Raw genomic sequence first — 13,978 nt, 5'->3', positions numbered from 1 at the left:
TGTTATTCACTTCACCCGTCATAGTTTTAATGTTGTGGATGATCGGTGTACATGCCTCAGCCTGATGCATGAGGAAGACATTACATTCTCCACTAAAAATTATATACTGCAAAGAATAATGCTTAAAGTTTATATCAATCTAAACATATTTTTGCAAAGTAATGAATGCCTAATGGAAAAACTAACTGCTAATTCTGAATCATATTGTGAATGTAGCCATTGTATGCCTTAGTGGTTGCATTTCCTGCAAAGTAATGGGGTACTATATCAAAATGAAGTATTTGTTATTACTTTCTAGAGATCCTTATCCTAATCCAAGATACTCTACAGAATAGGATAAACTATTTTTTCTTTTAAGCTTCTCATCTTTTAAGCCATCTCGAGACACACAAACTTCCCAAGAAAAACAATATATGATAAATAAACAACTGGTTAAGTAAGTGATGATCACTATAATAAATGTAATATATACACTATAAACAACTGCAGCCGGGGTCGGTGGGTTGTTTGAGAACCAGAATCTGAAAGTTTGGTGGGGAAAGTATAAAAACTTTTGAATTGTCTCTTGGAAGTGACCCTACAGGTGACTAAATAAAACACGATGAATCATCTGAATGCTTTAAAACACCTTTTCAATATATCTACAACCTTCAGGTTTGGCCTGGTACATCCCGTGCCACCTCACGTAAGCACATTCCTGATACTGCACCATGAATCATCCTTTCCCCATTTACTGCACTTGGTTTCTTGTTCTCTTGTTGCAAGCACATAGTTGGTTATCCCCCCCATTTTTTCTGCTTTACCCTTGAGCAGCTGGTATATAATGTGCAAAGTCAATGATTTCTGGGAAAGGTAACCTCTCAGGTCTGTTACCTGCTTAAGTGGAAGACCACAATGTCAACCCTTTCCATTAAAAAAAGATAAGATGCAGTTGCTCCTGGTTTCATCATACCTGATGTCAGAGTTATTTCTTGTTGAACTCTGCAGGTTTGTGCGGACACCTCTGGCAGCTGAGAGCAGCTCCTGCCTTGTTTATTTTATGTAACATAACTCAGATCCCTCTTAGACCCATTAACTCAGAGAAACATCTCCAGATCCCATCGCATCAATAACAATTGAGAGCAGACAAATGAACCTGTTAAGATGCAAGGCTCCCGACCACAAAGGGGTCAATCAACTGTATATTAATTAGCTCTATTTTCACCCTGACTAATTTTGCACCTAATTTGTATTGCAGCTTCGAGTCACTGATCAATTATGAAAACGTTTCCAGAATCCATGCACCCAAATGCACTTTAAGCTGAGGAGGAATATAAATAAGGGGAGTCTATCCATTGTGAATTCCAATTAATAATTTACATTTAAACTGACATGTTCATTTCAGATGCCACTGTTGGTCTGTTGTTCTGCTCTGGTCACTGTGAAAGAAAGATATCCCCCCCTGAGTAGCACCCATGCATCTTTGTACTTTAGACAGCCACTAAATGGAACTAAACCAATTTCAGGTGCATTTGCTCAAACGTCAGATGGTGCTTACTGTATCTGTGCAGGTTTATGTGGCCAAGTAGGGCCGTTATTCATGTTCAAACATCACAGCCCACTTCCCAGTCGAGACAGCTGCTCAATCAGACTGTGCCGGATTATTCTGTTGATATATAACCACATAAAAAACCCTGTGCATCAAAGGATATTTTGAGACTGAGCCTGAATAAAAAGCTCAAAAACAGCATATGTGACAAAGCCCCCTCGCGGACATAGGCATTACGACTCGTCAATCGAGAGGAAAAGGAGGAATAGAGTAATGTTCTACCACAGCTAAGATTATAGAGGGATGAGGTTGTAGAGGTTCAATGGGTCAGCAACATGTCGGGCCTTAAATGCCCAGACACACTAAACCATCATCCAAGAACAAGTTGTTACGAAGGCTGACTGTTATGTCACCTAGTCGCCTTTATCCTGGCCAAAAAGTTGCATCTGAACACACTGCAAAACAACAGCCAACAGCCAACCAGCATGTATGCTCTACACCTGTGTGAGAGGAAATGACTCTCCACAGCAGTAGGTGGCAGTAGTATATATTCATCATTTACAAAAGGAAACCAGAAGACCGACAGGTAGGTTTCGAGAGACTTGTAAGCCAGTTAGCACATTAACAACACAACCCAATGTTGAAAAAACAGATAATATGTGCTAGTGAACAATAACACAAACTTAATAAACATAATTCAGAGAGCATTTTAAAATGAGCTCATCAGTGTCTGTTTGTAATCAGGAAGCTGAGGAGCTTTGGTGTTAGCCAATACACACTTGAAATGGCATTCGGAGGCCTGGCTGAAAGCATTTTAATCATTGAACACAACAGCATGGTACGGCACCTTGAGTGCAAAGAACAAAAACAAGCTCTCCAAGGCTGTCAACATTGCAGGGATTGTGATTGGCAGGTCAGAGAAACAACTCAGCAATATATTTGACAGAGCTGTGTGCAGGAGGGCCAAATATATAAATGCAGATGCCTCACATCCTTTAGCTGCTCCTGTCTGGCCATCGATTTAGGGTACCAAGAACCAGTCGTAACATTTATAGGAAGTCCTTTACTCGCTATGCCATTCAGTCAATGAACACAGAATGACTGTATTAGGGAACACTACTATTTTAAAAGCTGTGCTCTCTTTTATTATTTATATATCTTACTGCTCCTACTTGCCTGTTAGCACTATGGTATATTATACATTGTGCATTTGTGCATTTTTATTGGTGTATTATGTAATGTGTTTGTATGTATCTTTGCTGTGTTTGAGCCAAGCCAAAGACAAATTTTCACTGAGGTGGACAATAAAGTATCTATCTCTAAACAAATATGAGCTGTTTCTACTAAAAAGGTAAATGGCTTAACAAATAACCTAATATAAGAAATTTGTTTTGATCTCACGCCCTCTCGATTTAAGCCATTTGTTTGCTCTCCGCACTTCTATTTCTCTTCTTGTGCTGAGCTGAACTGCCAATCAGACTCATTTCTCTCACTGACGGGCTCCGTCATTTTTAACGCTTATTCTACAAGCTGAATCGGCCAAAAAAAGTGGACATGGGCCGATGAATACCAATGGTATGGGACACTGCCCAAACTAGGAGGACAAGTGCACACTGATGGCCCTACACTGACCAATGGCTGACTGTCAGCTAGGCGTGTCAGGGCCCTAACATGGGAGACAACTGTTCATTTCCCATTTCCTACCGAGAATCAATAGGCGAGTTTCTATCCACTTCTTTTCTGAACTGAAGATTTGTGCCAAAATTTGAAGAAAAAAAATCTTTAAATAATGCAGTTAAAGGCTAAGATGGAAAAGTTGATGTGTTGTTGTAGTTTAATGCAACTATTTACAGATAGTCACAGATTCAGCGAATAAATGATGTATAGTCATGACCGTCATTACATGAGCAGCTGCAATTTCTGTAAATCATTGCCAGATGGCTTTTAACACACATATGCACACAACTCCTCCAAGAACACATAGCTGTAATAATAATAATTACAACTCATATGTCATCTCTTCTGCATCGACATCTGACTGGAGATTTAGTGCCACACACTGCTTATCTTTATGAACCAACTACAAATATTTGCATGACAACATTGGATGGAAAAGCACCTATTTGCATTTTAGATTTTCCCAAAAACTGGTAAAATCCACACTGCATTTGGATGGAAACCCCACTAGTGTAGGGTTCTTCTAGCCATGACCGCGATGTTGCCCTAACCTTAATCACAGTGGATTTAAATGTGTTTTTATGTATTGTTATGACAGCACTTACAGATCATGGAATCAAACTGGTTGAAACGAAAACATTTTTGTGCTATTATTATTGTCAGTGAAGAAGCAGTAAGGCTCAAGTGTGAAAAGCAGGTCACAGTCATTTATTCACAACTCAATTTGGAATCATGAGAATCTTCTGGCAGATCTGCAGTACATTTTGTTATTTTTGGTAGGTATTTTGCCTTAATTTGACAGTCAACATTGAGAGACAGGAAACATGGAGAAACATGAAGTGGGGGGGTTGGCATACATGCAACTAAAATATCTGGTCGGGGATCAAACCATGGATGTTGTGGTTATGTATGCATCCTAACCATTTGCTACCAAGGCACCTCATGAATTATTTGAGTTCCAAAGGGTATTATTGATATTTCAAATTGTAAAGTGTACAGTACAGGTGATTTCTTAAAGATAGGTTATATATTGGATATATTGTCTGTTTTAAGAAGCTATAAATCATACTGAAGAGACTATGTGAACTTGTTGAGCATGTACAACTGATTGTAAATCCATGATTAATTTAAAAAGAAAGAACAGAGGTTTGTAAAGAAATAAAGAATATACAAAAAATTATGCTACTGTAGTTCCCATAAGACTAGTGTGAAGGAAAACTACAACCAAGAGGCACATTTCTCTCAACTCTTCACTGCTTCTGTTAGCTAATTAAAATTTAATGCATTACCACATTGCTTTGCATTTTATTCATTTCCATCACATACTCACAACAGCAACATAAAAGAAGCCACAGGGCACAGTATTGTTGCCTCTCACTGTTTCCGAGCCCTGCGAGTGTCACAGTGATAACGTAGAAAAATAGGACAGTCATTGAATGCTTCTTCAAAATCCACTCCAACAGAAATGAGTCACACACACGCCGTTCAAAAAACTGCAATCTTCAAAAAACTTCTTTTATGAGCTGTCTTATATCAAATAAAAAAAGATCTTGTATACTTCCCACAAGAAGTTGCACCACAGCCAATTAAGTACATTTTGCCTCAGTAACGTAAAAGGAAAACAAAGACAGTATAGAGCACCTTATTTATGGCTGCTGCAGGTTGCTTTTACACAGCTGCACATTCAAGTCAACGCAGCTCGAACTGTATTTCATTACTTTGATACAGCTTCTTGTGTGTCGTAAAAGACGCTGCAATTAAAACGCACGGCATCATAGCTGGAACATGACTCAAAGCGTATTACTTCCAATCTGCTCCATGTACAAATCATTATAATTGATCTATGGAGGATGGTGTGTTGGTATCGAGTAAACAAGGACACCAGCATGCTGTGTTTTCTGGGTTACTGCAAACACTCCTGAATGTTACTTACACGAACGTGCATCTGTGCTCGATGTAAAGTCAAAATCAGTGGGATTTTTTTTTCTTTTTTTTTTGATCATATGAATTGGGGGTACATTCAGACCTGTGTGAGTTGAAAAATGTGAGTTTTGAATGGAAAATCAACACTTTGTCTCTCCAAAAATCATAATTCAAAATATCTGCTTTTACATAAATGTTAAAGATTTACAATGAAGCAGTGATAATCAGCTTACTGTCTGCGGGCCAAATCTGGCCCCCGTTAGTGTGCTGGGTGCACCCCCAACCATTTTCTAACTCAAAATGAAAATAAATTGGTTCACACTAGGATTGGTTTTTTTTGTACTTTTAATCTAAATATAGTGCTGGAGTGCATAAAAAGCATAAAAATAGAGCTTTGTTATCAAAAAAGTGGCTGGGGGAGGACCCCCAGACCCCCTAACAGAGGCTTGGTCTATGCCCCTAAGTACATGTGACCTGCATGGGGCTGCTGCGACTGGCCCCTGGCCTCCTGTCACCCCGGGCAAAGCAAGTTGGGAATCCCTGCTATACAGGAATGTTGGAAACTGATAGAAACAAACCTTTAAGCCAATACGTACTAAAGACAATCTATTGCCCTCTGGAGCAACAAACAGTTTTTTCATAAGCATTTTATGCTGCAATTCTTGTGAATAACGTGCTACACAAATACATTTAATGTATATATTTTCATTTAGAGCACAAATTGTGCCTTTAAATTGCACATGCATTTGTATTAACCTGTGGGCCATCCTGTTTAATACAGCAGTTAGGAGGTATGGCTAAAAACGGAAAGGATGCACAAAACAAACTACACTGCCACACTGCCTGTTGTTCCTGTCTTCAACACGAAAAAGAGGGATTAGTTTGGTGCTGCAAATTGTAGGGATTGTAAATGCAAGTACAAGGGGTTACACAGTGTCCAGTTTATCATTTATTATTGCCCGACATGTGGGTGGGAGAAAAAGTACTGTTATCAGAGGCAGAGACAGTCTCCTCCTGCAGCTGGAAATCAGGTTGTGAGAGTAGAAAAAGGTGCACGGGTGGCCTTTTCTTGTTTGAGAGACGGAACCGAGTTGCTGTTTAGCTCTTATCTGGAATTGAGCAAAGTGTTCACTTCACTATTGTATGCAAGACCAAAGCACCAGCGCCTGTCCCCTTCCCTTGGAGGAATGTACCTCTGAAGCACACTGTATGCTATATTGTTGGAGGAAACTGTTCCACCAAACAGCAGGTTGTGTTAAAGGCACATACAGCAAACATCATTGCTTGTTCAATTCCTTCTTTAGCATGAGCGACGGACAACACAGGAATGCAAAACACTGAAAGGAGATACAAACTATCTTTGATCAGGCCTCCAAGACATTCACTTGTGACCTTTCCCTCAGTGGGCTGCCTAACCTGTGCCTCCATATTCACGTCTGTCATCTAAGTCTGACCTTTTATTTCAATTTTAGCCTGGCGAGTTATTTATGCTACGGTTAAACATAACAGGCCCTCGGTCGAGCTTTGACCACCCTCTGTGCAGCTCTGTGCAGTTGTTTGGCGATATCAGCAGATGCCGTGCTCTCCTGACAGGGGTCATAGACTGACATATACTGTATATCAGGTCAGATAGCAAGAAAACTATAGAACATAATATATTTATTTCTTTTGTATCTGGGTTAACGCATCTTTGGTAGAGTCTAGAGACAGCGGCGCTTTGTGAGTTTCTTATTATTTGTCAGTCAAGTGATAAAGGCTGTCTGCCTCAATGGAAGTTTTAGTCTGAGCCACAGAGGTGAAGAACACTGCAATAATTACTTGTTTTTCTTGTGCATTAAGGCTTATTGTCATATATTTGGCAATTATTCTATCCCCAATTTTATGGTAATAAGACACAGACATGGTGATACTGCCAAACACAGCTCTACAACAGAGTGCACACGGCATTCCCATGTGAAGGATTAGACAGTCAAACTTGGGTAAGTAGGTTAGCCCAAAGTTAAACCAGCAGGCAGCCGTACACAGCAATGAATTCCAGCAGACAATATGGGTAATGAAGAATGACATTGGCCTTATTTTCACCTCAAAATCCTTAAATAAAAAAATAGGTTCAATGGGGACTTCCTGTATTTCTAATATTAATGTTATCACAATTGATGAGACATGCATATGATTGGGTTGCTCTCAGGGGCCAAGAAAAGAGACAAGAGAACACAGAGAAATATGTCTTGACCGTGGGAGATATTGTTAAAGATCAAACTTAATCAATGTGACAATGTGGCTGCATTTTTCACAAATATTGTATATGCAAAAATCTAATCCTGTTCACAAACTATTCATAAAAATTGAATCACCAACAGCAGAACCAAACCTTGAACCTCCAATAATACAGGTGGAAGCTCCTTTAATACAGTTTTTCTCCTCTCATAAGTTCTTTGAGGGAGATTGCCTCTGAATGGAGGGCGGCGGTGCTGCAGTGAACTACGTGCTCATGAATCACAAAAGAGTCTTTGACTACCCCGAATATGAATAACATGTAGAGCCTATATTGTGTTAAACTTACTTTGACATTGTAATCTTCCAATAATTTGGCTGACTGACTCTGACTGACTCTGTATTGCCTTGTCATTTCCTCCGTGGCGACCATGTCCGTCTGTCAAAGCCTATCGGCTCTCTGTTGGACGGGCTGTCTACTTTGGCTGGCTGTACAAATTGAATGGATGTTTTCTGCGCAGAGACTGACAGTCATGTCTGTCTGGATTATTTCTTTACTTTATACATCTGTGAAAACCTGTTATCGCCACACATTTATGTATACACGGGAAGCATTCATCCCTGTGAGCTTCATACATTTAATCAAGTGATTTAAAATCAAATATTTACAAGCATTTTTCTCTTAAATAAAGTTTGCCTGAAGTCAAGTTTTGGAGCTGAAAACATGATTGAGCAAACAGCAAAGGCCATGAGGATTAGGCTGAAATGGGTTGAGTCACATATTTATGTATGAGGAGGTTAGATATGACCAAGCACGTTCTTCATTGAATGGTGGGTAGTTCTTGAAAAGGTTTATCCTCCTAACTTTTAGGAAAGCTCCTTTCATACAAATTTTGTTAATTGGTGATTCACAGCACTTATCTAACACTGCTTTGTTTGATGTATATTCATGAATCCACACAGAGCTAAAGTACTCATTTTAAGTTCTAATGGGAAGTGAGACTGCAGAGATTGAATCAGACTAAAAGTTAAGTCTTAATCAATTGATCAAAAGCTACAAAGAAGAAAAAGGAAAGAAAACTGAACAAGAAACCAAAAATACATTTTAAAATAATAGTTTGTTTCTATTGCGTTTTATTTTATTACACTTTTTACAGCACTTGTAATTGAGATTTCTACTTACTGAAACTTAATTTATTTTACTTACACTGTCGACCACATTATCAATATAATTATGACAAAATAATAATAAACTTGATTTAAAGCATCTTGTTTTTAAATGTCCTGAGTTTTTTTGTTTAAATTTGCACCGTAGAGTAGCATCACTAATTGTATGCACGTACAATGACAATAAAGGCAATTCTGATTCTGATTCACATAATGCAAAACACTTAAAAACCAAACAAGCAAAAAACTAAATTAATAAAATGCATGGCTAAAAAGATTAGTCTTAAGTCTAGATTTATAAACAAACTTTGTGAAAAGCCACTAAGAAGACAAGAATTCATACACAATGGAGAAAGGATTTAAAATATTGCTAATGTCCTCTCACCGTGAGGGCTATAGACATTTTCAGACCGGAGGAACTCCCTTGCTTGTTGCTGAGCGCCTTCCCTTGTCCTGTCAATGCCGCTCTCTGTGCCCTGAACACCTCAAAACGAAAAAAAAGGTGCTTTATCCATGTCCAATCAAAGTAAGTGAGACGCGGGACTTCTGTGGTGGCAATGACAACATTGGGTATCGTGCATAATATGTGTAAGCTAATGCTCACTTTCATCATCACAAGGACAGCTGTAACACATATCTGAACAAATTTTAACCTCAACTACTTTTTAACATTATGCCAACTATAATTAGGCACAACGATTACGGCAGATTGTCAAACTGTCACAGGCTCATCCTAAAAAAGGCTTTGAACCATCTCTTGGACCAGCTGGTGGCTCCATGTGGTCTTTCCTCTTTATGAGGGTCTCATGTACCCACACGGATCACCGTTTCCCGTGTACTATTTGGGAACAGCCTCTCACCCTCAATCACAGCCAGAGAAAGGGCCCTCCGCTTGGCCATTTTTATGCAGATTTTAAAGAACATCTGTGAGTTTACTTCACAGCAAAATACCAGTGAAGCAATGGACAAGAGATTTGGTGGTTGCCCGGTAACAATATAAAAGGACGCAGCAAGCTGCAAAGAGTGCTATGTCTAATCAGGGACTTATTCCGTCCACACCGCAAGAACTAAAAGCTATCATAGCTCTTAGAAAGCCATTTGGAAGAACTTTTTTTTCCTTTTTTCTTTTTCCTCCAGTTTCAAGGAGGTACTCTCCAAGCACAGAGGAACCCTGAGTGACATTAGTGTAAGCTGACTGGATAAACACATAAGCCAATGCAGCACCTGCAACCGACATTTTTAAAAAGTCAGCAAAAAGTCTGTTTGTCTATATCCTATGTAGGAAAGGTGGTGGGGCCTTGAGCATATTTGTGCCCAGAGGTCCATAGTCTCATAAGACGCCTATGTCCAGAAGTATTTGGTCCAAAAACGCCTTATTATGATTATGGTTAGTATTTCTAAACATGTTAACTGATCATTTCTAGTGAATATGAATAACAAGCACATCTGTCACCTTGAAATCATTAGGACAAATAGACAACGGTTTGATATACTGATGGAAGAAGACAGCTGTTACAAAAGTCCTATCAAATCCAAACAGCTGAGATACAGCCAGAGAAGACGCCTCCTTGACCTTGTCTCCATGTTCAATTTCTCTAAACATTTTGAAGATAATCACGTCTTTAGGCCATGAGCAGCATGGACCACTGCACAAAGCTTTTTGTATTCACCCAGACCAACCGCCATGCAGGATGTTATTTACTCTGCTGCTGAGGATAAGGAAGAGGTTAGGCCTCAAACAGGCTACTTCAGCCACAGGTCAATCCCTCAGGGGGTGGGGGGCTCGAGATTGGGATTTTGTGCTAGAGTGAGCAACCTTTTCTTGGGGACTAAGTGTTGAAAACCCTCTGAGGTACAACTTAGGCAGCTAAAACCACTTTCACAGCAATTGCAAGAATGCTGGACATGATGACAACATAATGGATCGCTGTTGGTTGGAGGATTACCTAAAATGTTTTCTCTATGGGTATATTTGCAATTTAAATCATGAAATCATGGTCTCAGGATCTTTCTTTCTTTTTTTTCCATACCCTGACCAAGTGAGGTAACAAGCCTATGATGTAATGTTGGGGAAGTATTAGGGCCAATATTAAACATCTCTTCAGGTTACTGTGTTCAAAAGGTCAAGTTTGGTATGTGACCATGAATAAAACAGAAGCCTGGCTCATGGTTATATTGAGGTAGGTTAGTCAAATAACACTTTCCATTTGGCTATATGGGTGAAAGGGGAAAAAGGCCGAAGTGATCAGCCTGACCTTTCGTTGGCAAGACAGCCATTAATCTGCAGAGGTGAGATCAGGGCAGGGTGAGAGGTTACAGAGTGACAGGCAAGATAAAAGGGTTGACATTTTCAACATTCACTACAGATATCACTTATCAGCAGCTTATTTTCTATTTTTCAGAGTTGTTTATTTTCATTTTGAAGCACTAAATAAACTAGAGGTGTAAGAATCTTACTTTAGTTGGATTTTTCTTGTCAAAATACTCACTGTCAGACTCAATGTGTATTAATCCACTGCTGAAAATAGTGCCCCCCAAAAATGCACCATTTACTCCTGTTTGAATAACTTTTAGTAAAAACCACGGTGACCAGCTTCTTTAGGAAATGGGAACACTCTTTAGAAAGGAAAAACTTATATTTGGGTCACTTTTTAAAGGAATTGTTTGGGAAATTCTTGGTCTTAAGGGAATTTACATGAGAACATTGATACCACTCTTAAGCTTAAACATCCATTTCAAATGTTATCACTCTATCAAAGTTGTTAATAGAGCAAATGAGCATAATAGATATGGATAACAAGGCACCTGCTACACCGACTCCTATCTCAATATCACAAAAAAACGGCAAACTTAACGTTTCTTAAAATTTCAACAATGCTGTGCTTTATGTGTTGTTATGTTAAATATGGTTATGATTATGTTTTGGTTTAAAAGACCAATGTTTGGTGGCACAAAAGCCACTGGATATGCTGCATGGGATCACTCCAAAACACCCATGTTTAGGGGCACAAATGGAGCTGAAAACAACACAATAGGTTGCTAAAAACACTCACATTTGAGGGCACAAACACCGCTTGAAATAACATGACAGAACACTAAAAACACACCCACATTTGGGGTCTTAAACGCAGCTGGAAATGCCAGGTCGCTAAAAAACACACACATTTGGGGGAAAAATGCTGCTTGAAATATGTGGCATGTCGCTAAAAAATATCAATGCTTAAGGGCACAAATGCTGCTGGAAATCTCATCACTAAAAAACAGTCACGAGAGAAGTTTACCTGGATGGCTTTCTGTTACAAAACTTATTCAGGCAGAAATGTGTTCATTTTAACCCAAACCAAGATTTTTTTCCACTAGTGTTAAATGGGAAATTCCTTTATTTGCAGATAGAATAATGTCTCCCAACAATGAACCAACACAGTTGGAAACACAGCAACGATACATGCAGCTGCTTAACGGCTGATTATGGCATCTAAACATACTTAACGGTGTATGAGGGGCTTTCAAACTGTAACACCGATAACTACTACAAATGCCAATTTAACAGAGTGATAATGTTTGAACCAGGTGACTTAAAAGTGTAGAAACGACACTTTGTGGTTCTACAGGGGATTGTGTGCTGGATTTCTTGGCCTGGCACTGTCAGCAGTGACTTCTGCTACAGTGGAGACAGTCTGTCTGCCAGCTCATGCAGCCGAGCCAAACACAAAAGCAGCATTTGATTGATACAGTATTAATAAAAAAGAGTGTAAATTAATTATCAGAGTGAAAAGCCAAAGAGGCTTATGATTTTCCAGTCCTTCATAAGAAGAGAGAAATCCAATGCAGCTTTCATAGCCATGCGTCAGTGCAGGAGGAACAAGGAGATTGAGTAATTGTGAAAGGTAAAGGTTAATCTGCTGTGTTTTCCCACATAAAGAGAACATGAAAAAAGAGTAACCCCTCTGCCTGCGTAGGAAACACTGGATCTGTTGGGTGGAATCTATTCAGGAAGATGAATGAGTGCAACAGAAGCAATTTGATGTTCAGACCCGGTGAGCGATGTTTCACATTGTGCATCTGCCCTGTGATCTCTAACATACAGAGACTTTAATGGATCCTGAAAGTGCAGATACACTGATCTATAACCTGAGACATTGCACGTGAGAAAGACACCACGGAGATTTATTTTCTGATGGTAAAGACACAATCCATGACCACAAGGAAAGTAACTATAGGAATACTGCCTTTGAGACACCCCCATTGCTTTGAGAAAGCTAATGCAGCCTTAGTCTTTTTGAAGTAACTGATATGTTAGTAACAAACAAAAGCTAAATTTGTGTTTATTCATCAAGGACCAAGAGCTATTTTTAGTTTCTGTTAAAATTAGCATGACTGTGTACCAACAGCTTTTTCTCTGATGCAAAATATGATAGAATTGACCGCAAAAACTACTGTGGATAGGCATGTGACCAGAATTTGAGTTGGGTCTCAGATCTACAATTAACTTTTTAAGACTATGACCTCACTCCCTCTTGACTTAAGCCATTTGTTGACGTTCCTCATTACCGTTTCTCTTCTAGTATGCAAAGCTGAACCACCCCTTAGAGTGATTTCATTCACTGACGGGCTCCACCGCTGCTGCCGCTTATTCAACATGATCATCAACGGCCCAACTTTGACTGACTTTTTCTTTCGCTATTGAGCTCTTTAGCAGAAACTTTTGTGGTTTGTGTCGTTCACCATCACGCAGTAAATATGCTTTGCTCTTTCAACATTAGATTGTGTTGTTAATGTGCTTACTGGTCAACTAGTGTCAAGAACAGGAATCGGTTTCCCTTTTTGAATGACGAACAGATGTTCATCGTTTGCTTATATTGAGGGGTACCTCCTCTCATGCAGGTGCAGAACAAACATGCTGTTTGGCTGATGGTTTGGTGTGTTCATGTGCAACTTTTTAGCTGAGATACAACGACATGAGGCGACACAGCAGGGGACTTTCATTGTTGCTAGTTCTGCAATGTCGGTTTAGCGTGTCTTGGCCTTTATATGATATTTGGTTGAATTGAGGTTGTGACGTCAAGCGACCAAAATTCAATGTCGAGACAACGTTTAATGCCAACATGAATTTAACACAGAGTACTGATGACAGATGATGTTGTTATTTTCTTACATTTTGGTTTGCCCCCTGCTAAAGATTATTTTGGGGGAGTTTTTCCTTAACTCCTTTGAGGGTCCAAGGACAGGGGCATGTCTTTGCTGTAAAGCCTTCTGAGACAAATTGTGATTGTGATAATGGGCTTATAAATAAAGATGACTTGACATGGTTACTAAACATCAAAGCTTAAAACCAACATCTTCCAAACATCTCACGCTAACGCCATCTACAAGTAGAAAAATGACACTAAGTTGTTCAGTATGGAGAATAAAGCACAAAATCCACAAAATATCATAATGTTAACATACACATAGCTTGAAATTCTAACG

The 13,978-nt window shown here is 39.2% G+C and overlaps 1 long non-coding RNA gene across 1 annotated transcript in view; it reads right to left on the bottom strand.

The window, feature by feature from the left end:
* LOC148188866 (uncharacterized) overlaps window positions 1-13,978 on the bottom strand; it is a 142,302-nt gene that overhangs the window by 54,837 nt on the left and 73,487 nt on the right. The gene's annotated exons all lie outside the window — the stretch shown is intronic.

This window comes from Plectropomus leopardus, chromosome 8 (assembly GCF_026936395.1).
Source record: "Plectropomus leopardus strain MGB_pleo_1.0 chromosome 8, ASM2693639v1, whole genome shotgun sequence".
Lineage (NCBI taxonomy): Eukaryota > Metazoa > Chordata > Actinopteri > Perciformes > Serranidae > Plectropomus > Plectropomus leopardus.
This window is presented reverse-complemented; position numbering and strand designations above follow the sequence as displayed.